We start from the raw sequence: 8,389 nt of genomic DNA, 5'->3' as shown, positions 1-8,389 counted from the left end.
TGTACTTGTTTGTCCGTTTGTTTGTGAACAGGATATCTCAAAAAGTTATGGATGGATTTGGACGAAACCTGTTGGACAGTACAGGTTGTGTGTGTGACAAGGAAGAATCGATTCAATTTTGGTGAAAATCCAGATCCGGATCCAGCTAATAGAATATTTTTTAAGTGAATCTTCACCATTGAGTGATATGGCCAACCAGGCGCAGGTATGCTCTCTACTGAGTGCCGTTCTAGTTACCTCTGCGATGGATGTAGGTTGTTTTCAGCCCTGTCAGTTTGTGTGCAGAATAGCTCAAAAAGTGGTGGACGGATTCGGACAAAACTTGGTGGGCAGGTTGGTGTGTGACAAGGAAGAATTGATTCAATCTTTGTGAAGATTTGAATCCAGATCAGAGAATTTGAAAGTGATTCTTCACCATTGAATGACAGGGCTAAAACCGATATATAATAGCATGATATCTCAAAAAGTTGTGGACAAATTGTGAAAAAAGTAGGTTGATGAGTACATTGTCCGTTATTATGACAATCTGATGATCCGTAATGGCAAGTTTAGGTTTAGTGCTCGGGTTATTTTCACCACATTTTGTGCATATCTGTTCAATATTTTTGTTGATCTGTATCGGAAATATTTTGTTTATTTACATCGTTGTTATGAAGATCTGTCCCAAGCATTCTGAAATCCTCACCTTTTCTTTTTCTTCAGAGTTCCAACTATCATCTTTCCCGGCCCTGGAAACTGAGTTGCCCCCGGCACCATCGTGCGACTCCACATCTGGTGCCTCTTCTCCAATGATGCATCTGCCGCTGCTGGCTCTGGCCAATGACTTAGGATCTGCTCAAACTACAGACCCACTGACTTAAGATCAGCACACAAGACGGGCTACGAAGCCACTGTACATCATCCCGGCTGTGATCTGCTTGTTTGGGACAGTAGACACAGTGAACTGGTGGATCTCTACCAATATGACCTGCCATCACCAATAAGTTGATACAAAGATGCATAGCTGGCAGATAAAGTGGAAAGGCAAGACAATCAGAGGTCCCAAATACAGGACCAAAAACCCTCAAACAGACAGATCATTTTCCCCCAACATCCACCGCCTGATGCATGCGCCTCTTCTGCACGATGCCCAGAACATCATGCGAGTGTGAGCGGTCCATTAGCGAACTGAGACATCTTAAGACTTACATGTGCACAACAATGTGTGAAGATCGGACGAATGGACTGCTACAAACGCACATTCACTATGGTGTGGACTTAGATATGAATGGTGTCATTGATGACTTTGCAAGGTGAAAGCCATGGAGAATGGAGATTCTGCACATCCTCAAGTACAGGAAGTGGACTACAAGAGCTAACACGGTGTATAAATAGGAAACTGTCACTTCACTCGGTAGAATGTCACAAGCTTACATTCATCACTATTGAGGACAATATCTCCCTTTTAGCTAAATAGTCAGGTGAAAAATAAAAGACAAATATATTGAGTTGAATAAGGGATGGTGGTATATTTTGTGATCTGTGAACATCTTAACCTCAAGTATCAATCAAGTATCAATATCAATCTTCATATAATTGCAAAAAAAAAAAAGAGATTTTGCTAATGGGGGAATGTATAGATACTGGCCTAGCTATTGTGTATAGATACTGGCCTAGCTATGGATATAGATACTGGGCATTGGAGGGGGATGGGAAAGGCTCTCCTTTCTTTTTATCAAACCGTCTGGGGTACATAGGAGGCACGGGTCATGCAGAAAACACACTCTGAGGTCTCCACGTCTCTGCCTTAGCGTAAATGCTTTAAAAAACGGGGCCTTCCATTTCCTCGACATAACTGCGATGGCTAATCTATGGGGCAAGAACAAAAAAGGACTTCTGGGAGATCCTGCCCTCTGTGCGGGGATTGCCAGCGTCGAAGTTGGCGACTTGGCATTTGCAGTTTCGACACGTGTGCCCATGTATTCATTTGGAATTTATTTTGCATCACAAACCTTCCCGCGAGTTCCCTGAATCCACCGTAGTTGGATTTATTGAAATCCGTTAATCCGTTCTCAAGTTATAACATGACAGACAGACAGACAGACAGACACCACTCCTTTTATAATATAGATTCGGGAATAGATTTTATATGCACAATTACCTTTAGGTATGTCAATAAAATGAGTCTCACCAGACTCACCTATATTGTATCTTAAAATTACTTAAGCCACTTGGCGAGTGACCTGAAAGCTGCTTGGTAATGGAACACACCCAGGGTGCTCAGTTCACTGATCTCTATACCAACTGGATAGGATGCCGAGCGCTAATTGGTTAGGCGGTCCTGAAACCACTGGAAGCGCAGCATCCGCCATATTGCTTCTTCCACAACACAGAAAATCCAGTTTGCGTCAATACAAATAGGCCCTACTTTCTTCAAGGTGCATATTTCCTATGAAAATTCCACCTTCCTACTTGATTTTTCTCCTTTTCTACTTGATTTTAATCCACTTCCACTTGGTTTTAGTCCATTCCCAGGTTGAAAAAAGCATTGTTATATTATTTATGAAATACCATAGTGTGCTGCTTATGGTTGCAAAAACCACGCCGACGGTCATGGTCAAAGGAGAAGAGGAATCACCTTTCATTGGTAAGCTATTAGCGTCCAGCGATCCAGCATGCGGGAGCTCATGGGAGAGCAAAGATGGCGGTCAAATGGCTTCAAAATAAAAGAGCTTCCCTCCTGTCCAGTTAGTATAGAGATCAGTGGTTCAGTTAGTTACCAAGTTTGTTGTAGAGCGCTTGCCAAAGTAAATATGCAGATTATTATGAGTTTTTGGGGGAATTTATCGTTGTAGTGTTTGTCATGAAATCCCATAATCACGTGTTTCTTGCTTCAATGCATGAGCTGAAAATAAATCAAGATGACAGCAACAGCCACCAAGTGATATAACAAGGAGGATGGAACTGAATTTTATTCCATTCTCTCATGAACATCCCATAATCACGCGTTTCATTATGGTGGTGGGATGACGCAGTTGGAAAGAGGATTGACGAGAAGTGGAAGAAGTTCAAGGAGTGGCAGAAGACGAAGGGTACGGGGGCAGAAAAGGCAGAACATGAAAGTTATAAGGCAGCCAAGAAGGCTGCAAAGAAAGAGGTAGCAAAGGCGCAAGAGGCATGTAGGAAAATGTTCGGTGAACGCTTGGATTCGGAAGAGGGTCAGAGAGCGGTATTCAGGATTGCAAAGCAGATAGCGAAAGAGAGGTGTGATCACTGTGATGTGATGGGGGTGAGTTGCTTGAAGGATGAAGTGGGACAAATCGTTGTGGACCCAGATGGAATTAAGGGAAGATGGAAAGATATATGGAAATGCTGTTGAATGCAGAGAATGAATGGGATGGCAACATAGAGAGTAACCCAGTTTTAGGATCGGCAGAGAAGATAACTGAGAAGGAAGTTGAGGAAGCGATAAAAGCAATGAAGAGTAGAAAAGTGGGGGGCCGACGGGAGTTGTGGGAGATATGTTTAAGGCAGCGGGAAGTTGGGATGTGAAGAGAATGACAGAGATCTGTAATCTGGTGGTGAAAGAAGGCCGCATTCCAGTGGATTGGGAACTGAGTACCCTCATCCCTCTATACAAGGGGAAAGGTGACCCTCTGGACTGTGGCTCGTATCGAGCGATAAAATTATTGGAGGAGGATAAGGAAGAAAGTTAAGATCGACGAAATGCAGTTTGGATTTATGCCAGGAAGAGGAACGACAGACGTGCTTTTTATTGTAAGGCAGTTGCAGGAGAAGTACATGGAGAAGAGGAAGAAGTTGTTTCTTGGGTTTGTTGATCTGGAGAGAGCATTCAATAGGGTTCCACACGAAAATGGGCTTTTCTGCGGATGCGCAAGATTGGAGGTCTCGTCTCTTCAAAGCTGTCCATGCACGCTCGCTTTCGAAGTTAAGTAACTTTTCACAATTGTGTTTTTGTCGAAACTGATCTTGTATGTACCTATTGGGGTGTCTTTAATAGTATTCTTGGCGTTGGTTTTTCATACCTGTGTACAGAATCGTCGGTCTTTCTCATCGCGTATTCTGAGGCCTAAGTGTAGAACTAGGCTACTGTGTCCAACCTTGGCTTTAGGCTTTGTTTTTGTCTCAGCGGTTCTCCGATCGCGCTGCAATTTTTTTCCGGTCTCTGTTTTTCACGGTCTTTTCATCCCATACTTCCTTGTTTTAAAATCTAAAAAAAAAAAAAAAAAAACCCAAAAACATTTCCTTCCGTTTTTATTCGTTTATTCGTTCTTAGTTGTTCGTTCGTTCATTCTTCGACCACGCTGTTTGTGATCACGTTGTTAAAAAATGTCTCATCTGAACCCTGAAGACCTGTATTCTGTCATATTCTATAACACCTTTTTCTTCTTCTTCTATAAAAGGATGCTTTCGACTTGCTCACCAAATCCATTCATTCCAAAAAAAAAATTCCATCTCTTATAGTGCATCTTTCATTCATTCCCTAAACTCTCCAGCACTCCATCCTCCCTCCAGCGTCCTCAAACGTATTTTTGACTCGAATGATTCAAGAAACTCATTTTGCAATAAATGTTCGTTTCCCATTAATCGTACATTTTTCAAAATCCCATCACCCCAAAATTCCATTTCCCATCACCCCTCCCCTCTAAATCTACCCCCTTGCCCATGCCCTCCAAATCATCCCCATCACCCATCTCTTTCAAATCTTCCCCCTTGCCCCTCCCCTCCAAATCTTCCCAATCACCCATTCCTTTCAAATCTCCCCCCACACCCCTCCCCTCCGAGACTCTCCCTCGCTCCTCCCCTCCTAGACTCCCCTCTCACCCCTCCCCCTCAAAGCGTCCTCCCCGCTTCTTCCCCCTTCCAACTTTCACCTTCATCTCCCTCAACCTTCTGCCTCGCTCTTCCCCCTCGTCAAATAACACCTCACTGCGCCTCTCCCAATCACCATCAAACCTTTTGTCTGCCCCATCCTTCCCTTTCTCCGAGCTATTCTGTAATCTCTGACACACCTTCAACAGCTCTCCCTACCTCTTCCTCCTCTTCCACATCTTACCCTACTGCTCCCCCCCCCCCCCCTGTTCTGTATCCGATGCTCCCCCTTCCTCTTCCTTAACAGTATGGACCTCAAACATCCGGGGCCTTCGCTCAAACATGTCTGATCTCTCCATACAGGTTGCTTCTGACAAACCAGACGTGATCTGCTTAACAGAAACTTTCCTCCTTCATGATGTCTCTGATTCCTTGGTATCTCTCCCAGGTTACTCCCTCCTCCGGTATGATAGACCTGAGCCTCGTCCTGGAGGTGGGGTTGCTATCTTTATAAAAAACTCTCTTCCTCACTCGCCCTGCACTGCCCTCTGTCCACCTCACCCCCAGGAATACCTTTGGCTACGGCTTCCCCTTCGCTCCCACCTTTTGTTCATATGTGTGTTGTACCGTCCACCAAACAGTGATGACTCCATCTACATCTCGCTGTCTGAGAATATGGACCAACTTCTATCTACCCATCCCAACTCTCTCTTCCTCATATGTGGTGATTTCAACTGTCACCATGCCAGTTGGCTGGGTGTGGGTACCTCTCTCACCAGCCATGGCTCTTCAGCAAAGGACTTCTGTGACTCACTGGGACTGACACAAACTGTCAATTTCCCGACCCGGATTTCAGTCAACGGAGCATCTTCTCTTCTGGACTTGGTTATGACTAACTTCCCTGAAAATGTCTGCTGCTCTTCTTCTGCTCCAATCGGCTCTTCTGATCATGTGCTTGTTAAAGTGGACATCTCTCTGACCATTCTCAGAGAGCCTCCTCAGCGTCGACGAGTCTGGCATTTCACTCAGGCCAACTGGCACGGTCTTCAAGCAGCCATCAATCATCTGGACTGGTCTCCCATCTCTACTGCCTCTGACATAAATTCTTCCTGGGAATTCTTCCAAAGCAAACTGCTCTCTCTCATGCACAGATTTATCCCATCTCGTCTTCTGTTGTCATACCCTTCCTCCCGTCCATGGTACACAGAATCTTGTGGTGAGGCTATTGCCCAGAAACAACTTGCTTTCGTCTCCTGGAAAGCAAATCCAACGGAAGGAAATCTCATTTCATTTCACAAAGCCCGAAACAAGTGTGTGTCCACCCTCAGGAGAGCCAGGAAAAAATATCTCTCCGTTCTCAGGACCGAACTCTCTTATCTGTCTCCCTCTTCCAAATCCTGGTGGCGTCTGGTCAAATCTGTTTCTGGTGTTTGTTCCCCCTCCATCCCCTCCCTCACCTCAAATGGCCACACGGCTGACTCCGAACGTGAAAAAGCTGAATGCCTCAACTCTGTGTTTGCCTCTAAATCTTGTGTCCCAAACCCATCCCTCTCTGTACCCACCGTACCCAGTCGTACCCAGCTGCTCCTGGACTCTGTGTCCTTTCCTCCTGACAAGGTGGAAAAGTTTCTGTCAACCCTCGACTCGGTTTCTGCAACTGGACCTGACGGCATCAGCCCACGGGTCCTAAAATCCTGTTCTTCCGCTGTTTCACTCCCTCTCTCTGTTCTCTTCACCCTCTCTTTTGCTCAAGGTCATCTTCCATCTACTTGGAAATCTGCCAACATCACCGCTTTGCACAAAAAAGGTGCAAAAACAGATCCCAGCAACTACAGACCAATCAGCCTTCTCCCAATTATCAGCAAAGTCATGGAATCCATCATTGCTTCAGATATGAAATCTTTCCTCTTCTCCAATGGCTTGATCTCTGATCATCAATTTGGTTTCAGACCTGGACACTCTACTCTGGACATGCTGCTTCTGCTTTCTCAACAATGGATGGAGGTCCTCAATGCCAAACAGGAAATTAGAGCATTCTCCCTTGACATATCACGTGCCTTCGATACGGTCTGGCACGCCGCTCTGCTCACCAAACTCTCCTCTTTTGGTATCCATGGAAATCTCCACGCATGGCTGGCGGACTTCCTCTCTAGTCGTAGTCAACGTGTGGCCCTGAATGGGTTTCTCTCATCTCCTCTTCCTGTTCAGGCTGGAGTTCCACAAGGCAGTGTTCTAGGCCCTGTGCTTTTTCTGGTCTTCATCAATGATCTCTCTGACTCTCTTGAAAATCCTCTGTATCTCTTTGCTGATGACTCTACTCTCTGTCGCTCCATTCTTCATCCCTCAGATCGGCAGTCTGCTGCCTCCTCACTCTCTGCAGACCTGGACAAAATCACAGACTGGGCAAACAAGTGGAACATGTCTTTCAATCCTGACAAATCTCACACTCTTACGATGTCTTTCCGAAAAGGCCGACTGGACAACCCTCCCATCCACTTTCTGAATAATCCTCTCCAAGAAGTTCTGTCACTCAAGCTTTTGGGTCTCTCTATCTGCCATGATCTTTCCTGGGAAAACCACATTTCAAATCTGGCCTCCAAAGCCAGTCGCCGACTGGGCATCCTCCGTCGTGCGAAGTCCTTCCTTGGCACACCTGAGCTCCTCACGACATACAAGGCTTTCATCCGCAGCTCAATGGAATACTGCTCTCCCCTCTGGGCTGGTGCTCCTGCCTCACACCTAGCTCGTCTTCACGCTGTTGAAACCAAAGCATTCAGAATCATTGGAATCTCCCGCGATGAAGCTAACTCCAAGGGCCTCTCACTCACTCACCGCAGGCAGGTTGGTGGTCTTTCCATCTTCTACCGACTCCTCTCTGGCCTTACCCCCCCAGCTCTCTCTGGGCTCTGTCCCGCAAATATTCCTACAGGTTGCACAAGATCTGCCTGCAACCCTCTTATGGTCAAACTGCCAAAATCAAGACTCTCTGCTCACCTTCACTCCTTCATTCCTCTTTTCTCCCGCCTCTGGAACAAACTCCCTCACTCTCTTCAATCCCACTCCACCCTCCAGGTCTTTAAAACAGCTGTTCACCACCATCTCTTATCTTCCCCCATCCAAAACCTTGATCTTTTCTACCCCCGCTAATTTCACCCCAATTCCACTTTTTTGAAATACCAACTTCTGTCCTGGAAGTCATTGGTGTCCTTGTGTTTTATACTTCTCCCAGCACCCCCCCCCCCCCCCTTTCCCATGCCTCCTCCCCCCAAGCCCTCTCCCTTCCACACATCTCCCTGCTCTCAAATGTTGTGTTTGTGTGCTTCACCATCTCTCCCCATCTTGTTTTCCGCTCCCGCTTTTTGTGTGTTTTGTTTGTCTGGTTGATTTGTTTGTGAAGTAAATGTTAGCTCTTTCACGAGCCTCGATTCAGTATACAAAAAAAAAAAAAAATTGGGAAGATGAATTGCGAAAGATGATGGGAATAGAGCCTGTGATTGATGCTTTGAAGAGGAACAGGTTGAGATGGTTTGGTCATGTGTTGAGGAAGGATGAAAGTGACTGTTTGAGAAGAGTGATG

The 8,389-nt window shown here is 45.7% G+C and overlaps 1 long non-coding RNA gene across 1 annotated transcript; it reads left to right on the top strand.

Annotated features, from left to right (window-relative positions):
* Positions 1-11: 11 nt before the first annotated feature.
* Positions 12-2,910, top strand: LOC137419456 (uncharacterized). The gene is made up of 2 exons (XR_013622083.1): positions 12-205; positions 703-2,910. It is a non-coding gene; the product is annotated as an uncharacterized LOC137419456 (long non-coding RNA).
* The last annotated feature ends 5,479 nt before the right edge of the window (positions 2,911-8,389 follow it).

This window comes from Myxine glutinosa, chromosome 1 (genome assembly GCF_964187855.1).
Source record: "Myxine glutinosa chromosome 1, kmMyxGlut1.1, whole genome shotgun sequence".
In the NCBI taxonomy this organism is placed as follows: Eukaryota; Metazoa; Chordata; class Myxini; order Myxiniformes; family Myxinidae; genus Myxine; species Myxine glutinosa.
The sequence above is the reverse complement of the archived record's forward strand: the minus strand, read 5'-3'. Positions and strand labels throughout refer to the sequence as shown.